Genomic DNA, 19,141 nt, shown 5'->3' with positions numbered 1-19,141 from the left:
CGATTCTAGTCTTGATCACTTATTTCGTGTTCTGAACACATCGATCAATGTTCTGATCACATGTTGTATCGAGTACAGTGTTCGATTCTAGTCATGATCACTTATTTTGTGTTCTGAACACATCAATCAATGTTCTGATCACATGTTGAAGTTAACAACATCGATTACAGTGTTCTATTCTAGTCTTGTTATGTTTCAATCTGATCTTCTTAGAACAAGCGTATCCCCTGACATATTCTAAACACATGATGTATTGAGTACATTGTTCGATTCTAGTCTTGATCACTTATTTTGTTTTCTGAACGCATCAATCAATGTTCTGATCACATGTCGTATCGAGTACAGCGTTTGATTCTACTCTTCTTATGTTTCGAAAGTCTAAACATGCACAATAATGTTATCGCTGCACACGCTTGCCTTCGCGATGCAGGTTTAAACTTGTTCGATATAAAGCTATGCCTTGACATAAGAGGCGGAGGAGGAGGTAGAGAAGGAGGAGGAGGAGGGGGAGGAGGAGGAGGAGGAGGAGGAGGAGGAGGAGAATGATAAGGCCTTAACAGCCTATGTATAGTCGCCTTTGTTTAAAGATGATAGCTGTCAAAAGAATTTTTCAAATTATCCACCACCACATTTCAGCTAAAGAGGGCAGCAGGGTGCTCTGTTGATTAAGCACATAGAATTTCAAATTGCCCTCCACCACATGCATAACAGCAGCTGTTATCTTGCGCAGTAGCCTCTAAGCTAGCTTTCTTCATAAGAGTAGCCGCCATCTTGTGCGAGCACCCCTAGGCCGTCTCATAAGGAGCTATGTATAGTCACCATTTTGTGTCTGCCATCTTGCGTAAGCATCCCTAGGACGTCTCAAGGCATCTTGTTTCTCATAAGAGCAGCCACCATCTTGTAGAAATAGATAGCTGCGAATGGCAAAGGGCTTAAGTAGGAATCGAACCGTTGATCTCATCATTAGACTATGTTTTTTCTTGTTCCTGATACTACGAACCTACGTATTAGGCGGAAAAATTTTGTCCGTTTTGCTCTACGATGCATCGTTTTCGAGATATTTAACATTTTGCATTTAAGCCTCCAAATTTAATGAATCGAACCTGCACGGTACGTTATACTCTCTACCATAGCTAGACCTGATCATGTTACGAAGACTCGCTTCAATACAAGCTAAAACAGAGCAAATGCCAAAGGGCCTAAGTAGGAACCGAACCGTTGATCCCATCATTAGACTATGATTTTCTTGTTCCTCATACTGCGAACCTAGGTATTAGGCAGAAAAATTTTGTCCGTTTTGCTCTACGGTGCACCGTTTTCGATATATTTAACATTTTGCATTTAAGCCCTAAATTTAATGAATCGAACTATCACGACACGTTAGCCTCTAAGCTAAGAGTAGCAACCATCTTGCGCAAGCACCCTTAAAGCGTCTCATAAGGAGTTGTGTATAGCCGCCATCTTGTGTCCGCCATCTTGCGCAAGCATCCTTAGGGCGTCTCAAGCTATCTTGTGCAAGGACCCTTAAGCCGTCCCATAAGAGCAGCCGCTATCTTGCGCAAGCATCCCTAGGGCATCTCATAAGGAGCCGTGTATAACTGCCATCTTGCGCAAGCATCCCAAGGGCGTCTCATAAGAACCTGTGTATAGCAGCCATCTTGCGTAAGCACCCTTAAGGAGTCATGTATAGCCGCCATCTTATGCAATTAGCGTCGAGAGAGGGCTGCTGTAGAATTTTTCTTTTTAAATTATCCGCCACCACTTTTCAAAGGTATCTAGCTAAAGATGGCAGCACTGCGGATGACAGGTGACGAATTTACATCTACTACGATAAAGAGGGCAGCACGGTGCTCTCTGTATTAAATATGGCGGATGACAGCTGTCAAAAAAGCACATGGCTATGTTTACCAAACAAGAGCACGTGGAATTTGCCGCCATCACATTTCAAACTAAAGAGGGTAGCACTATGCTCTGTTGATTAAAGATGGCGGATGGTAGCTGTCGAAAAAGCACGTGAGTTTGTTTCCAAACAAGAGCACGTGGAATTTTTCAATTTGCCGCCACCACATTTCAAAGGTATCTAGCTAAAGATGGCAGCACAGTGCTCTCTTGATTAAAGATGGCGGATGATAGCTAACAGAACTTTTCAAATTGCCCGCTACTACGTGCTTAAGGTAGTAGCCACAAAGAGGGCAGCATGGTGTTCTGTGGATTAAAGATGGCGGATGACAGGTGATGAAATTGCCCGCATGATAGTAGCACAGTGCTCTGTTGATTAAAGATGGCGGATGACAGCTGTCAAAAAAGCACATGGCTTTGTTTCCAAACAAGAGCACGTGGAATTTACCACCACCACATTTCAAACTAAAGAGGGCAGCACTGTGCTCTATAGATTAAAGATGGCAGATGACAGCTGTCAAAAAAGCACGTGAGTTTGTTTTCAAACAAGAGCACGTGGAATTTTTCAATTTGCCGCCACCACATAGAGGGCAGCACTGTTTTCTCTGGATTAAAGATGGCTGCTTGTCGAAAAGCATTTTTCAAATTATCCGCCACCACATTTCAAAGGTAAGTAGCTAAAGAGGGCAGCACTGTGCTCTATATATTAAAGATGGCGGATGACAGCTATCAAAAAAGCATGTGGCTGTCAAAAAGCACGTGGATTTGTTTATCTCGAGCTAGTGAGGTTAAGTTGGTAGCACTAAGGTTTAGGCCCGTCAAGATGGCAGCACTGCCGATGACAGGTGACGAAAGAGGGCAGCACGGTGCTCTGTAGTTTAAAGATGGCGGATGACAGCTGTCAAAAAAGCACGTGGCTGTCAAAAAGCACGTGGCTTTGTTTATCTCGCGCTAGTTAGGTTAAGTTGGTACTACTGCGGTTTAGGCCCGTCAAGATGGCAGTACTGAGGTTAGCGATGCGTTGTTGTCTGTCAAAAAGCACGTGGCTTTGTTTACAAATCTGTCGAAAAGCACGTGGCTGTCAAAAAGCACGTGGCTTTGTTTACCTCATGCTAGTGAGGTTAAGTTGGTACCACTAAGGTTAGGCCCGTCAAGATGGCAGTACTGAGGTTAGCGATGCGTTGTTGTCTGTCAAAAAGCACGTGGCTGTCAAAAAACACGTGGCTTTGTTTACCTCATGCTAGTTAGGTTAAGTTGGCACTAGTGAGGTTTAGGCCCGTCAAGATGGCAGCAGTGAGGTTAGCGTTGCGTTGTTGTCGATGACAGCTGTCAAAAAGCACGTGGCTTTGTTTACAAATTCAAATCTCGCGCCAAAATTCAAATTTCCTGCCAAAATTCAAATTTCCCGCGGGCGGCGGCGGAGGCGGAGGCGGCGGCGGAAGAGGAGGCGGGCGGAGGCGTGCGGCGGCGGAGGTGCCGCAGAACTCTCCCATTATACTACTAACACCCTCATAACCATGTGCAGAGAACTGTACCCTTTATTTACAATCATATTTATGCGATTACGCCAATGAAGTTCCTTAAATTAACACCTAGGTACTTACAATGACCCCCAAAAGGAACTTTCATCCCCATCAGCGCAGTATTTAAAACTGAGAGGACTTTTTCTGTTTATGAAACTCACAACCTGACTTTAAAACACGTTTGTCATCATACTATTGCCTACTGTCCATCTCACAACATTATCGAGGTCATTTTGCAGTTGCTCACAATCTTGTAACTTGTTTATTACTCTGTACAGAATAACATCAGCTTCAAAAAGCCTTATCTTTGATTCCACTTGTTTATGTATATCATTGATATATATAAGAAAACATAAAGGTCCAATAATACTGCCTTGAGGAATCCTCTTAATTATTACAAGGTCAGATAAAGATTCGCCTACTCTAATTCTCTGAGTTCTATTTTCTAGAAATATAGCCACCCATTCAGTCACTTGTTTGTCTAGTCCAATTGCACTCATTTTTTTCCAGTAGTCTCCCATGATCTATCCTATCAAATGCCTTAGATAGGTCAATCGCCATACAGTCCATCTGACCTCCTGAATCCAGGATATCTGCTATATCTTGTTGGAATCTACAAGTTGAGCTCCCTAACTGCCTTCTATAGAACCAGTTGTTAATTTCGCAAACATGTCTAATATAATCAGAAAGCAAGTTTTCCCAAAGCTTACATGCAATGCATACTGCTGTAGTATGAACTCCTTTAGTAGATGCTCATTCCGGAGTAATACACTCCGTGATGGTGCACGCTCCTCTCAGGAGTAAGTTACAACTTTTTCTTTCTTCAGTTATGTCTAATTTGAGCCTAATGTGTTACATCACAAATGCCCAAATCATTCACTGATGTCCAGCCTTGAAAATAATTGTATTTATTATCCCCTTAAGAGATAACATATAGGTTATTTTAAATTGGTAACTGCGCAAATGACGTGGACAATGTCGATAGGAGTACCGGAAGACCCGAATATTAATCACCTCCAAAGATTCATGATTCAGCTGTTCCTTTGGGAACGTGCGTGGGAACGTGATTGTGCGGAAATAAATGACTGTCATATCGATTAGAGATATAATGATTATGTGCTTACATGTGCGTTATAAGAGAATAATCTCAGTAAAAATGGATTTATCAACTTCGAGCAATGATCTCCAAAGCTGAAGTTTCACTGGATTAAATCAATAATAAAAATAGCCTACCACGACCAAAAGTCATCTAAAGGTATGGTAGCATAACCCATCTTTCTAATATTAGCTCGTAAATCGTAAGACTCTATCTTTAGATACTAGCAACATCCTCAAGCCTGTGAAATTATTTTGAAAAACATCAACGAGCAAAATTTGAACACAAATGCGTGCGTGTGCCGTAGCCTTCCCTGCACTCTTTGGAAGCAAAATTGAGTGAATAAGCGAAATGAAGGAAATGTTTTACTATTTTCCTTTAAGGAAAACAAACCACCCACTAACATTCAGAGACATAATTGTAGAAACAAGAGACTTGTCGAATTTATTTTCTAAGAATCCTTGAAAGTTCGATTTTATATCTATATTAAATACATCATTCGTTGTAAAACTGTTAACATGCATCGTATTTTCCTGCTCCGTATCTTAATATAAGAGTTTGTAGTTTGTTTTCATCGTGTTGAGCGAGGGGCGATGTGTGCATATTTTAGAGCTAAAATCATATCTTAATATAACAATATTACTTTCAAGTCCACCTTTTTCAATGCAAGATCAATTTACATTCTTTTATTGTAATCCATCTCTTACTTATATGCCTACCCATTCTTCAGAAATGTAGATTATGGTTACAATGGTTTAATGTCTCTTTTACTTCTTTACCTTTACTACTATGGAGCCAAACAGAGAGGACTTTGTTTTTTTCTACCACACTTGTGGGGTCACCCATATGTGGATTTGGCCCTGTTTTAGGCTGGATGCCCTTACTGACTCCAGTCACTATTGCGTGTTTCTGCGGTGGTTGGTAGTGTGGTCTGTTGTCTGAAAAAAGAAGAGGAGAGTGTGGCGACAAACACAAACATCCAGTCTCCGAGCCAGAAGAATTCATCAGATGTTATTATAATACCCGACCCGGCCGGTAATTGAACCCAGGTCACTCTAAACCTAAGGCCTCAACATTGACCGTTCAGACAAGGAGTCCGACCACTTAAACCAATAGCACCTTCACCAAGAGAGACAACTGGGTGCGGTACTAGACTCAAAAATATACTATCAATCCAAGTAGTTGAGTGAGATGGGTGGGGTTGAAGTGGAGCAGAAAACTGGCAATTAGTGCAACTTGTCTATTGTTAAATTAATTTCGAAATGTCCGGCTACATGGCTAAATGGTTAGCGTGCTGGCCTTCAGTCACAGGGGTCCCGGGTTCGATTCCAGACAGGGTCGGGAATTTTAACCATAATTGGTTAATTCCCCTGGCACGGGGACTGGGTGTATGTTCCGTCTTCGTCATCGTTTCATCCTCATCACGACGTGCAGGTCGCCTACGGGAGTCAAAGGACCCGCACCAGGCCTCTCCGGAGGCCACACGGGTTTTCATTTCATTTCAATATCGAAATATTATTTAAAACAGCTGGTATTTATACTATCTCTCAAATTAAAGAATCGCCTCTTTCTTCCAATAAGGCTGGAAATTAAAAGCAAGGGGAATAAATTGATAAAATATTTTGCTGCGCAAATGATTTCATAATGTACCTATGTTTACTTTCTGAGGTGTCGCAGCTACAGTAGATATACTGCGTATCAACTCAATGAAGTCTTCTTTGATATTAAAATTAATACGGCCACGGCCACTTCCTTCCCTCTCCTGGCCCTTTCCTGTACCAACGTCGCCATAAGACCTGTCGGTGCGACGTAAAGCAAAAATTGCTAAAACAAGAAAGAAAATCAATACGACTACTTACTCTTTGTTTTCCTCTTGCAAACATTCATCTCAGAGTTCCACATGTGAAACAATCCATACGTGCGAAGAGTTCGTACTTTGTTAGTATTTTTTAAATAAATGCTTGTTCTTAACGACACTAAAACATCGTTCAACTGAAGCTGAAGACCCACAAATCATTAAAAACAACGTCAGAAGTCTCAAAATATACAGTTACAGAATGTAACTTAGTCGAGGGAGTTCTCATTCTTGGGTCTGGTCCCCCTGTGTGGGAGGGAAGCGGTAGAATAACACCCACGGAATCCCCTGGCTGTCGTAGGACGCTTAAAAAGTGCATTGGGCAACCATCCTCTATACAACACTAATCAGAGGGGGGAAATGCATGGGATTCGACACTTGGAAAAATGAAGGTATCGGCCAAAAGAGGACAAGGGCCACGAAGAGTGTGAAAATGACAGACTCCCCAGGTCTCCATACGTAATGCCGTCGGAGTCGGAAAAAAACAATAGTTGACCAAGGGAGGTCAAAAACGACTGGGAATGGGAAGAATGTGATCGTGGCCTTCATTAAGGTACATCCCCGGCATTTGCATGGTGTGAAAGTGGGAAACCATGGAAAACTCTCTTTGGGGCTGTCGACAATGGTGTTCGAACCCACTATCTTCCGAATACAATCTGATAGCTACGTGACCGAAACTGCACATACACTCACTAAACAAATACCGTACAATTCTAATTTTGTCTGCACATTTAAATTGTTTGCCTCATAATACGTTGTCATCTTTATCGGATTACGTACGTAACAGTCAAAAGTAGGTTCAGTTCAATTTTTGTCCGTCTATTTATTTGTTACGTTAACAGAGAGCAATGGCTAAACAGAATTTTTTGAGAGTCGGGTTGTGGAGTAGGCGATAGGTCTATATTATTTGACTAGCTGTAGCACCCGGTGCTGACGGAGTACGGTACTTTTTCTGAAGGTTTACATTTAAGATGTAGATAAAAATTTAGATCTGTTCACGCAAGCTTTATAACGAGATGATGAAGTAGAACTGACGCAAAACTTACATGAAATTCCTATTTTAGGGGAGAGTTGTGTCATTCCCACGTCCAGAGACCCACCAGCCCACCCCCAGAAGTACATTTATTTTTATAACTTAATGAAGAGTACGACACGGCATTCTCCATTGCTGGACTAAGACACGCACCGCACGCAGCCATATCAATAGAATAACAGAAACAGATGTAATGAATCATCAATGGACAGTTACTGCTTTATTGCTGTCTCGATCTCGAGGCGCTATCTACCAAGAACAAGGCTTTGTTACTATCCGGCATTCTAAATGAATTCAACTTTTCACCACTAGCCCACATAGAATGCGCTGGAATCGCAGGTCACCAGGCCATGCCGCGGCGCATACTGTCCGCAAGGCAAGGAAAAGGTCACCGCGCTCGTCTTAGTCCCTAAGTAGACAGGCTGGCAGCCTTGTGCACCGCGCGTAGATGTTGGCGGTCCAGGGTACTAATGCTGCATGAACCGGAGTGGAGTATCAATGCGTTGTTCGTAGATTTCTTTATTGTGACGATGTTTGATATTTTACGGTATATTTTGTAGTTTTGGAGATATTGTTATGTATTTCATTTTATGTTTAGATTATCTTGTTTCGCGTAAAACTTTATCCTTGTGGCAGCCCAGATTGTCTGAGAAGTAAGTGAACATTTCAAATAAATAATACAAATAAGTGATAATTTGCTCTCGATTCCAACTTTGATTGGGACAGTCACCAACCAGCCTGACGATCCCAAACTGTCGATTCAACTCTCATCTCAGTCACTTTGTATTTTTCTTTTTCATTTCTTCTCACCCCCATCCCGATGGAGGCTGTATTTGGACTTAAACGGCACCCAGAGTGTCGTAAATCATCTCTGCGATCCCGGAAAGTATTGATTTGACAATAATATTGGTCGTTTTTGATTATTTGGACATGCCATCTCCTACACTAGGGGTGCTAGGGGTGTCTTACGCCACAGTATTTTTTCAAGATAGACTTTGTTAGCGAGACCTAGTCTTTACAGTGCACTATGTCTTCTGGTATGCGCTAGAACAGTTTTGTTACTTTCATTGACCTGTCTCAGTCTTGCTTTGAAAATATGATAATGACCGAGGTGTGAGCGATGCTAGTAATGCCATTCCTTGTGCAGCCAGTCCCTGCTATGAATGGTGTGAAATTGTTGCTCATAGAGTCGGGTGGTGCATGCATTTCAGTGGGCTTGGCAGACTGATATGGGATAGCAACTTCTGGCCCGGCGAGGAAAGCAACGGGAAATTGCCTCACTCCTCATTTCCCTACTAGGTATCTTCAGTGATGCCTAGGCCATCTGTGACAGCTAATGGTGGAGCTGTTGAGGATCCAACCAGCCTTCGGAATGAAGATTGAACATACATACATACATACATACATACATACATACATACATACATACATACATACATACATACATACATACATACATACTGTACTGTACTGTACTGTACGGTGCCAGAAAAAATTAAGGATATAGACATGAGAATCTTGCAAAGGGGTGTACGGTCCTAACGTAGGAGGTACAGAGAGAGGTAAATGCAGAGCGAAATAATGGATAGATTTTAAAACTTAATTTATTCAGCTTGAGAATTTTATGAGTAAGTTCCCTATTATTTCTGACTAGTAGCATTAAATCAAATTAAAATATTTTCTGAACAAGTTAATGTCTCCTGGCTAGTTAACATAAAATCAATTTTTATTATTGTCCAATCTTTTAACATGATTTTCGTTTAAAATCAACAAGTTCTTTCCTGATAATGTCCATAAATTTCTTCAGGTATTTGTTTAAATGACAAAAATTGAAATTCAAAATAACGTCCTTTCACTTGAAAAATGAATTTCCCTAGCGCCTTTTTAATACTTCGAAATATCGTAAATTTTACCTTCTTCTAAAGTTCTGTGCTATAGTCTATTTTAGAATTGGCATTCAACACTTATAAAATGTAATGTGAATTCTAATGAGCGAAATAGTTTGTTGAATTATGAATGAAATCACTGTTTCTAAAGTTCATCTTGTAATAAAGTTAGTCTTTTAAATCTCAAGTTTGTTTAGAGAGGCACACATAGCACCTGAATTATCTGGATATCAGGACTGGAAATGTAGAGATATGCGGTTCAACGAACAGCGCATGAAGTCCTTGGCAGATGGTGTTGTGATGCCATCCCCACGGTGCGTTTGATTCCCGCGTAGTAACCACGTTCCAAATCCAGCGTCGAACCACGTTCCATCTCCTTGTAGTAACCACGTTTAAATTCCATGAAGTCACCACCTTCCAACTCCCACGTAGTCAAAATGAAATGGCGTATGGCTTTTAGTGCCGGCAGTGTCTGAGGACAAGTTCGGCTCGTCAGATAGAGGTCTTTTGATCTGACACCCGTAGGCGATCTGCGCGTCATGATGAGGATGAAATGTTGATGAAGACAACACATACACCCAGCCCCGTAGCAACGGAATTAACCCATCGTAGTTCAAATTCCCGACACTGTCGGGAATCGAACCCGTGAACCCCGTGACCAAAGGCCAGCACGCTAACCATTTAGCCATGGAGCCGGATGTAATCGAAATGATAGCAGGTTGATGTGACAAAATAGACACTGGGTCAGGGTTTCACCGTGTCACTTATAAACTTCATAAACACGAGAAAGTTCAACTGACAAGATTATCTTGTGAGTGTCCTATGTTTGTAAATCGTAAAATTGAAACTGTATTTTACTGGGTGCATTTCCTCTAATGTTTAATCACTGGTAGAAAATTGTTATTGCTTATTAGATTGGTCTCATTGTTCATGTTGAAGCACATTATAACATATTTACACACGAAAATCAAAGTCTTACTCTTCATAAAGAAATACATATTTCTACAGCTGAACACAACTTAATTTTATTCCCCATGAACAAATCTACTTTCATTTAACACTCACGACCTCTATGTCTCCATTTAAACCGATCTTAAAATTACCTTATTATTATTAATTTTAAATCTACCGTATGCATCTGAAATACACATTTCTAGAAGATGACACAGTTTGCGTTACCGCGTGACAATACAGTGAAAGAAGCACAACCTACAATTTATCCCACAATGTTTCATGAAATTCAAAAGTGGTCCTTTAAATTCTCATTTATCCGGGAGGGCAATAAATTATACAATTCTTATTTTTAGAGATTTTACTGGAGTGGTAACATTTCAGATGACAAACTACTGCAGTTCTAGTCTAATAGAAACCAATACACACGCGTCCACTTTCAAATCTATCTGTACCTGGGTAATAGTGAAGAAAGAATGTATTTCAAAACTACTATAACTAATACAACCACAGCTTTACTGAATAAGATTGTTACATTTTCTAAATAGATGTACGGATAATATTCACAAAAAATGCACTCATAATGATGGACTCGATTCCTGTCTGTGGTCTGCTACGTTCCTTGCTCTTCATGCCCTTCCTTCGATGCTGGCAGCGCTTACATGTTTAGTGTAACATGTTTGAAGTTGGCGATGAATCCCGCGCTGATTGAATTGGTCCTCTTAGAATTAAGGATGGCATTTTTGAGGCTGGTACAGTCGTTCGATCCTTGAGCTGTCGGTGTAAGCTGAAACTGAAAAACGAGAGTTATGACAAGTTCGTGCCAGACCAGAATAAATATTTCACGTCTCAAGTGAAGCTTAACTTGGCTCTCTCTGCGATGAATAGTTCAAGAATATCTGGAATAAAGGGGAAGGTTTGGACGGTCTCACTAGGGTTAAATATCATTGAAGTTTGGAGGCGTGGCTTTTAGGAACATTACGATTGGCGTTTTTACTACACATTTGCTTCACATAATTGGTTCACTTTGCTTCAGAGAATGTTCCAACATCGCGCACACTCATTAGACACAAATTTAGCCTTGAGTAGTGATAAGCATATCGCGTGATCTCGCACATGCTCTACTGAAGGGTTGGAAAAAAAAATAAAGCATGATGACGACTTGTCGAGCTCGCCACAACACCAGGCTGATTTACATTCAGAATCTGTCCCCGCATAATATCTTGAAAATAACACAAAACATAGGAATAACACCGGTTATTAGAAAGCACAATTTTAAGGTGTAGAAGTGTAGCGATATTAAAGGGGCAAACACAGGATACGTCATATTTCTCCGTTAATATCAACAGTATCGAAAAACTCCACATAATAAACGTTGTGCGGAAGTTATTTTCCTAACTGCCACGTAAAGTGAATGTTTTGCGTTAAGAGTGAGATGTTTACGTCCTCGCCTGCGGTTCGGAGGGAATTTCGAAACGAATAACATAACATTCCGACCAAAGAGGATAGAATAGAATAGAGATGAAACTCAATGATAAATTTCGGTTCCAAGCCACTTGGCGCTAGTAGTTTTAGTCTCTTTTCAGAGATAGCGCCACAATGTGCATTCTGGTGCAATACCTTAGAATTACTATCAACAGATAGCGCGGAGAATTAACATCCGGTGCAGTGACGCACATCCGGGTATGCTTACGGCTCCTCCCCCCTCCTTTCCCTCCCCCTCGCCCCCCTCCCGCCAAACGGCGATAATAATGCAGTTCTACTACTTCCATGCCCAATACATTGTAATTCATATATTTTTATTTCCAAGTACTTACTACGTTGTAAATAATGATCTGATACCCCTAGTTCGTATGGCATACTATGTTACTGAGAACATAACCACACACCTCAAAGCAGCTTTAACTTCAAATGAATGACTGACACATTAACACAAAGCTGATATTATAACAAATAAGAAATCCCTTCGAAAGCAAGACAACAGAGCACACCATATGCAAGACAATGGGGTATCACATCAATATCCAAGTACCACATGAAAATAAAAATAACAGAATTAAATGCACTGAGACAGGAAATATATAGAACTACATTAATAGAACCATTCAGCTTTCAGCCCCTGATGTGTACTCAAACAGGAAATACAGGATTTCAGGAGGACTGGCGAAGATATATTTCAAATAAACAAGCACAAAGAACTAACATTTACATCACAAGCACATGAGCACTTGGAATTCAAACAACACAAATACTGTAGCATCATGGGAACTATCGATTAAAATCGATATAAGTTCGAACAAGGTTAATCGATTGGGAAAATTCGAATTCGATGCAATTCAGCAATATTATCTCCACAATGCTTGACGTTTTATGACTAATTAATTTGTGAGAAGTGCCCACTGATTGAGGTTAGACTTGAAATACTTCACTTCGAGACAAACTGCCTTTAATTATTAACAACGCTCATTTCATGCTTACTTGCATGCCATCTACAGAACGTGTATATAACTATTTACACGTTATGAATGACTTCCAGCGCCATCTAGAAAAAGAGACTGAAACTACCTGAAGTTAGTTACAGATTGGAACCAAAAGCCCTATTAGAGTTTCACCTCCGACTTTAGTGGCTGTTGCGTAGGCTACAATGTAGAGATGGGCACTATCGACTGATAACTATCGAACTAGTCGATAGATTAAACTATCGTAATAGTCGACTACTTTAAAAAACAAGTCGACTGAATTCAGTCGCATTCCCGCCACGCATCTTTCCACGTTTCACTGTCCAGTCAGCACAAAACAAGTCGACTGAATTCAGTCGCATTCCCGCCACGGATCTCTCCACGTTTCACTGTCCAGTCAGCACAAAACAAGTCGACTGAATTCAGCCGCATTCCCGCCACGGATCTCTCCACGTTTCACTGTCCAGTGAGCACAAAACAAGTCGACTGAATTCAGTCGCATTCCCGCCGCGCATCTTTCCACGTTTCACTGCCCAGTCAGCACAAAACAAGTCGACTGAATTCAGTCGCATTCCCGTCACGGATCTCTCCACGTTTCACTGTCCAGTCAGCACAAAACAAGTCGACTGAATTCAGTCGCATTCCCGCCACGGATCTCTCCACGTTTCACTGTCCAGTCAGCACAAAACAAGTCGACTGAATTCAGCCGCATTCCCGCCACGGATCTCTCCACGTTTCACTGTCCAGTCAGCACATCACAGTCTGATCTGCATTTCTTAACACATGCACCTAAAATCTATACTCATTACTGGAAACGTGTTATGTACTGACGCAAGTTTTCTGTGCCTCTGTGTTAGGACTTTTTTCCTACATTTGTGTCGATTGAAATTAGCTCTCATTTAAATCATCATGCATCTTTGTATACTTAAATGGAGCTTAAGAATTTCAGGCGCAGTTAATTCTTACATTTGTCTTATAATTGAGTTTGTTTAGTTCTTTCTATGATAAGTTTTGGTTTGTTTCATTTTAATAAACATATTCATGGGAAATTACCACCTACAACGTCTTCCTTCTCAAAGGATATGTTCCATTTACCTCGCTGGGTTTCCATGCCGCTTACCACATCCATTCTGTAGTAGACATGTTTCCCAACCTGTTGTTTGCGTTTTTTAGTACTCCACTTCTGTTGAACTTTGATTTTGTCTTATTGTTTTTACTGTGTTCATAAATTCATTATTTATTATTCTTTGATATTAATTGTGTAACCAGTCGTTAACGGTTACAACAATAACAACTACAACAACAACAACAACAACAACAACAACAACAACAACAATAATAATAATAATAATAATAATAATAATAATAATAATAATAATAAATATATTAACTTATCATATCGAAATCGAGGAAAAGTCCCCCGAACCCAAATAAATATAAAAGCTAAAAAGTTAACTTAAAAAAGAAATAAATGATAAAACATCCCCTCCCAAAAAATGTATACAAAACAATATTCTTATAAACAAAATACTAGTATATTCAGCTAAAAAAATAATGCAAATCCACCTCTTCTATATTCGACGTTGAATCCCGAAACCAACTCCGACTCTCCTTCCGCAAAATCAAAAGGAGTCCGATTAGTTTCCGCTAAACATGATGAAAATCACGCTAATATAAGAGGAAAGGTTAAAAACATGAATCACACATAGCCTTGAAGATTTATAAATCTTATTAAACAGTAATTATCTACTAAAAAATAAATCTTAACAAAATTAGTGCTAATCTCACTTCATAGGCAATTGTTTGAGCAACAGCTCGTAATCCTCCCAGTAATGCATAATTAGAATTAGATGATAATCCCGCAATTATTACAGTATACACTCCTAGGCCTGTACACACTAAAGAAAAATTCCCAAATTAAAAGTAAACAAAATTGTTATAAAAGGATAAATCATTCAAGTCATTAAAGCCAAAAACAATCTAAAAATAGGAGAAAAATATATGACGCTATAGGATACGTACCCTCCTTAGAAAATAACGTAATTGCATCAGCAAAAGGTTGTGGCAATCCAATAAATCCTACTTTATTAGGCCCCTTGCGAATTTGAATATAACCTAAAACCTTTCGCTCCAATAGAGTAAGAAAGGCCATTCCAATTAATACACAAATAATCAACGTAACAGCCCCCAACATTCTTATTAAAATCTCTATTAATAATACTACCTGTAATACTCTTACATTTTTGAATTCTAAATTCAATGAACTTCTCTGCCAAAGTAGTATTAATATTTATCACTTATATTAAAAATTATTTTGAATATTTGGTCCTTTCGTACTAAAATATTCATTTACTATAAAGATAGAAACCGACCTGGCTTATGCCAGTCTGAACTCAGATCATGTAAGGATTTAAAAGTCGAACAGACTTATTAACTAAACTTCTACACCTAATCATATTCCTTAATCCAACATCGAGGTCGCAATCTTTCTTGTCGATATGAACTCTCAAAAAAAAATTACGCTGTTATCCCTAAGGTAACTTTATCTTATAATCGTTATTAACGGATCAAATATTCATAAATCAGTGTTTAAATTACAAAGAGTTACATTTATCTTTGTGTCACCCCAACAAAGTACGGTAAAAATACATATTAACAATACCACTAAACAAAATATGTATAATCCCATATAAAGATCTATAGGGTCTTCTCGTCTTTCATATTCATTTAAACCTTTTGACTCAAAAGTTAAATTCTATTCATTACATGGAGACAGTTTATTATTATTATTATTATTATTATTATTATTATTATTATTATTATTATTATTATTATTATTATTATTATTATTATTATTATCTAACAAAGGTCAGAACATGTACTCATTTTGATGGGGGCATAATTATACTATTTAGAGTTAAATGAATAGTTGTTATTTGTGTTGAATAGGTGGACCATTATAAATAAGTTCTTGTAAAGAATTATTGTCATAAGTCGTAGGACTCAATGCACTCCAGGCTTACAAGGCGACTGTTGACGTGGGACGATGTGTGCTGTGGCTTGGTCATCAAGAAGTGATGCTCCGACTTCCCGGAACATAGCGATGGTAGCACTACACAATGAGAAATTGATACCAGCTCTTACTGAGGGGTTGGTGATGGCATGACTAGAGGGGTCTCTAGAGGAGGACAGTGGAGTAATGGAACCCAGAATGACAGCTATGAAATGTGGACTTCACCTAGCCAGGATGCTCACACCAGTACGAATCTAAATGTCTGATACAAATTCTGAATGTGACTTTGCAAGACCAATGGATACCCAGCTCAAATCATGGGAACCATTCGATTGCATTGGTACCAGCAGATGATGAGAGGACATTAATGGAATTAAGAAGGTGGACGAAAAGCTTGAGAGGCTGATATCTGATGCCGGAAGACACCTATGAGGCAGACCATCTGGAGGAGCTCAAGAGGCTGATCACTGAGTTCCGGAACATCTTCACAACAATAGGAGATGATTATGAGAGAACTGCAATGATTTTTGGAAATTGAATGACGTAACCACAAAGGACTGATTTCCATTTCCTATATGGTTCTCAACTCTGGACCTGAAGACAGGATAATGGCTGGTAGTGCTGTACTTAGAAGACGAGGAGAAGATGATGTTTTCTACAGGGCAGGGGTAGTGGCAGTTCACGACTATGCCTTTCAGACTGGGTAACACACCAGCAACATTTGAGTGACTGATGGAGTCCGTGCTCAGAGGGCACGCAGGATGGCTGCCTGGTCTACCTAGATGACATCATCATGATAGGACACAACTATGAGGTGCTCACTTAAAACTGAACCCTGGGAAGTGTCAACAATTCTGAAAGGAGATACGCTTCTTAGGACACATTGTGTCATTGGAGTGAATAGCCACCAACTTGAAAAATGCAGAAGCCTTCTCCCTCCATATAATTCTGAATGCTTCATCCATCGTTAATGAGCTTCCAGTTTCTTCCAAGAGCTTTTGCGTCATGAGTCCCAAAGAATAAAATGGTGTTATTGTTTTGTTCACAGCTGGCTCCATCTACATTGTCGCCCCTGCAGTATGATTATTATCTCAAACTGGTATTCTTGCCAGCCACCCTGGGATAAACTTCATTATCACAATATTCCCTCCTGTAAGCTGCTTGTCCTGAGTAGCTTCATGATAAGGCGCAAGCAGGTCTAAGTCGACAACCATCATTTTCTCTCTAGGAGGCTGCTGAATCCTGTAGACTAAGTCATTAATCTTGGTGATAATTGTATAGGGACCCTCTCACAGTGACTGGAGCTTTGGTGACTTATCTTCCATCCACACCTTCCTGGAATCCCTGGAATCCTGCTTAGTTCACCTTTTAGCTACCTTTATCCGTCATCAGGCATATACGTGGATGTTGTTGAGCCGCTCCACCAGTTCCCATGCATAGTCTGTCACCAGTTCTTCTTGCTCTGGAGCTATCCTAAACATTAAATCACATGATCTCTTAAGACCGTGTTGGCGGGAGTCATCCCTGTCATCTCATAAGGGGATGCATGGTAGGCCATCAGGAAGAACTGTAATCCTCTCATCCCAGTCTTTTTGATGCACCAGCATCCACCTTCTTCAGATGCTACTCGATGGTCTTGACGAACCACTCTACCATGCTGTCCAATTTAGAGGTGTTGTTCTGATGTTGCATACCCCAAGACACTGCAGAACTTCCTTCATCAACATTAACTCAAAATTCCTGCCCTTGTTGCTGTGTAACTCCCTCAGAACACCAAAATTACAACATTTCTTCATCAGGGCATTGGCCACTGCTCGTGCTTTCTGACTGGGGATGGCATAAACCTAACGCTACTTGGTAAAATACAGTAGTTCATGATGATTTCCTGTGTCAGATTCAGAAAATTTTCCGGTAATGTTGACGGCCATCCTCTCACAGTGTGTTCCAAAGTGGTACTCTTGCATCTTACCTCTGTTCCGGGTACAAGGGCCTCATCTTGCTGTAAAGGTGTCGCTCATTTGACACCACTTTTTACTCTCTATCCTCTCCTACATGTGTTTGGTGGCAGTAAAGGCATGTGGCTGTAAAACTTGTGCTTGACCAGAATACATCATTTTATACAGATCAATTAACAAAGTAATGCAGAGGCAAGGACATTCCCTTAAAGCTCTGTACAGGAGACTCACGTGACTCCTGCGAATAGTGCGCAAATATTACTATATCAAGAGTAGGTACATCTCAGAGAAGAAATAGGTTGTCTGTATGGAGTGAGGAGGTTCATCCTGAATCACTAAATGTCAGACCAATGACTGACAAAGGAATGGAAATTGTGGAATTAATGAGAGGAAGGAGGCTGGACATACTGTACCTGCTTACAGGAAAGTAAATAAAAGCGCCTGCAAGGAAAGGGACTGGGAGAAGTTTTCCAGCTGTTCTATGTTGATCAAGATAGCAGGGAAAATGGTGTTGGAACTGTACTGAAGAAAAGAGTTACGGAAGTAACCAGAACATCAGACAGGATCACAGCATTGTGCACAGTGATGGGATGAGAACAAGAACAAAGTAACTGGGCTGAGAAATATTTTACTCAATTATAACTACAACTTGCTTTTTCAACAAGGACAATTACTTTACAAAACGCTTGTCTTAAGGAAATCTGTGACATTGGTTTTTGTATGAGGCTGTAATATTACCAAAGTTTGCATCGAAAAGATATCATTTATTTTGTGTAGTTTTTTCTAGCATAGAGATTTTAATTGGCTATCATAACTAGGTAAGGCTATACATGATAGATCGGAACTTTTGAAATTACCTTTCTCCATCATTTTTAATGTCTGAAACCTTGGCTGAATGGTAAGCATAGTCGTCTTCGGTTCAGAGGTCACCTGGTTCGATTCCTGGCCGGATCAGAGATTTTAAACCTTAAATGGTTAATTTCCTTATCTCAGGAACGGGGGGTGTGTAATGTCTCCAACATCCTGCATATGATACAACGCTAATCTCCACAACAATAACCCGCACACCCATGTCAGAGCGTCTGCCTCAAAGGATTGCACCAGGCTACCAATAGCTACATTACATTATTATTGTTATTATCATTTTAATTTTAGTTAAACCGGGTGAGTTGGCCGTGCGGTTAGAGGTGCGTGGCTGTGAGCTTGCATCCGGGAGATAGTGGGTTCGAATCCCACTGTCGGCAGTCCTGAAGATGGTTTTCTGTGGTTTCCCATTTTCACACCAGGAAAATGCTGGGGCTGTACCTTAATTAAGGCCGCAGCCACTTCCTTTCAACTCCTAGGCCTTTCCTATCCCATCGTCGCCATAAGACCTATCTGTGTCAGTGTGACGTAAAGCCACTAGCAAAAAAAATTTTATTTAATGACTTCTTGTGTTTCAAATAATTTGCCATTTACTTCTTAATTTGTT

This window comes from Anabrus simplex, chromosome 8, assembly GCF_040414725.1.
Source record: "Anabrus simplex isolate iqAnaSimp1 chromosome 8, ASM4041472v1, whole genome shotgun sequence".
Classification (NCBI taxonomy): domain Eukaryota; kingdom Metazoa; phylum Arthropoda; class Insecta; order Orthoptera; family Tettigoniidae; genus Anabrus; species Anabrus simplex.
The sequence above is the reverse complement of the archived record's forward strand: the minus strand, read 5'-3'. Positions refer to the sequence as shown.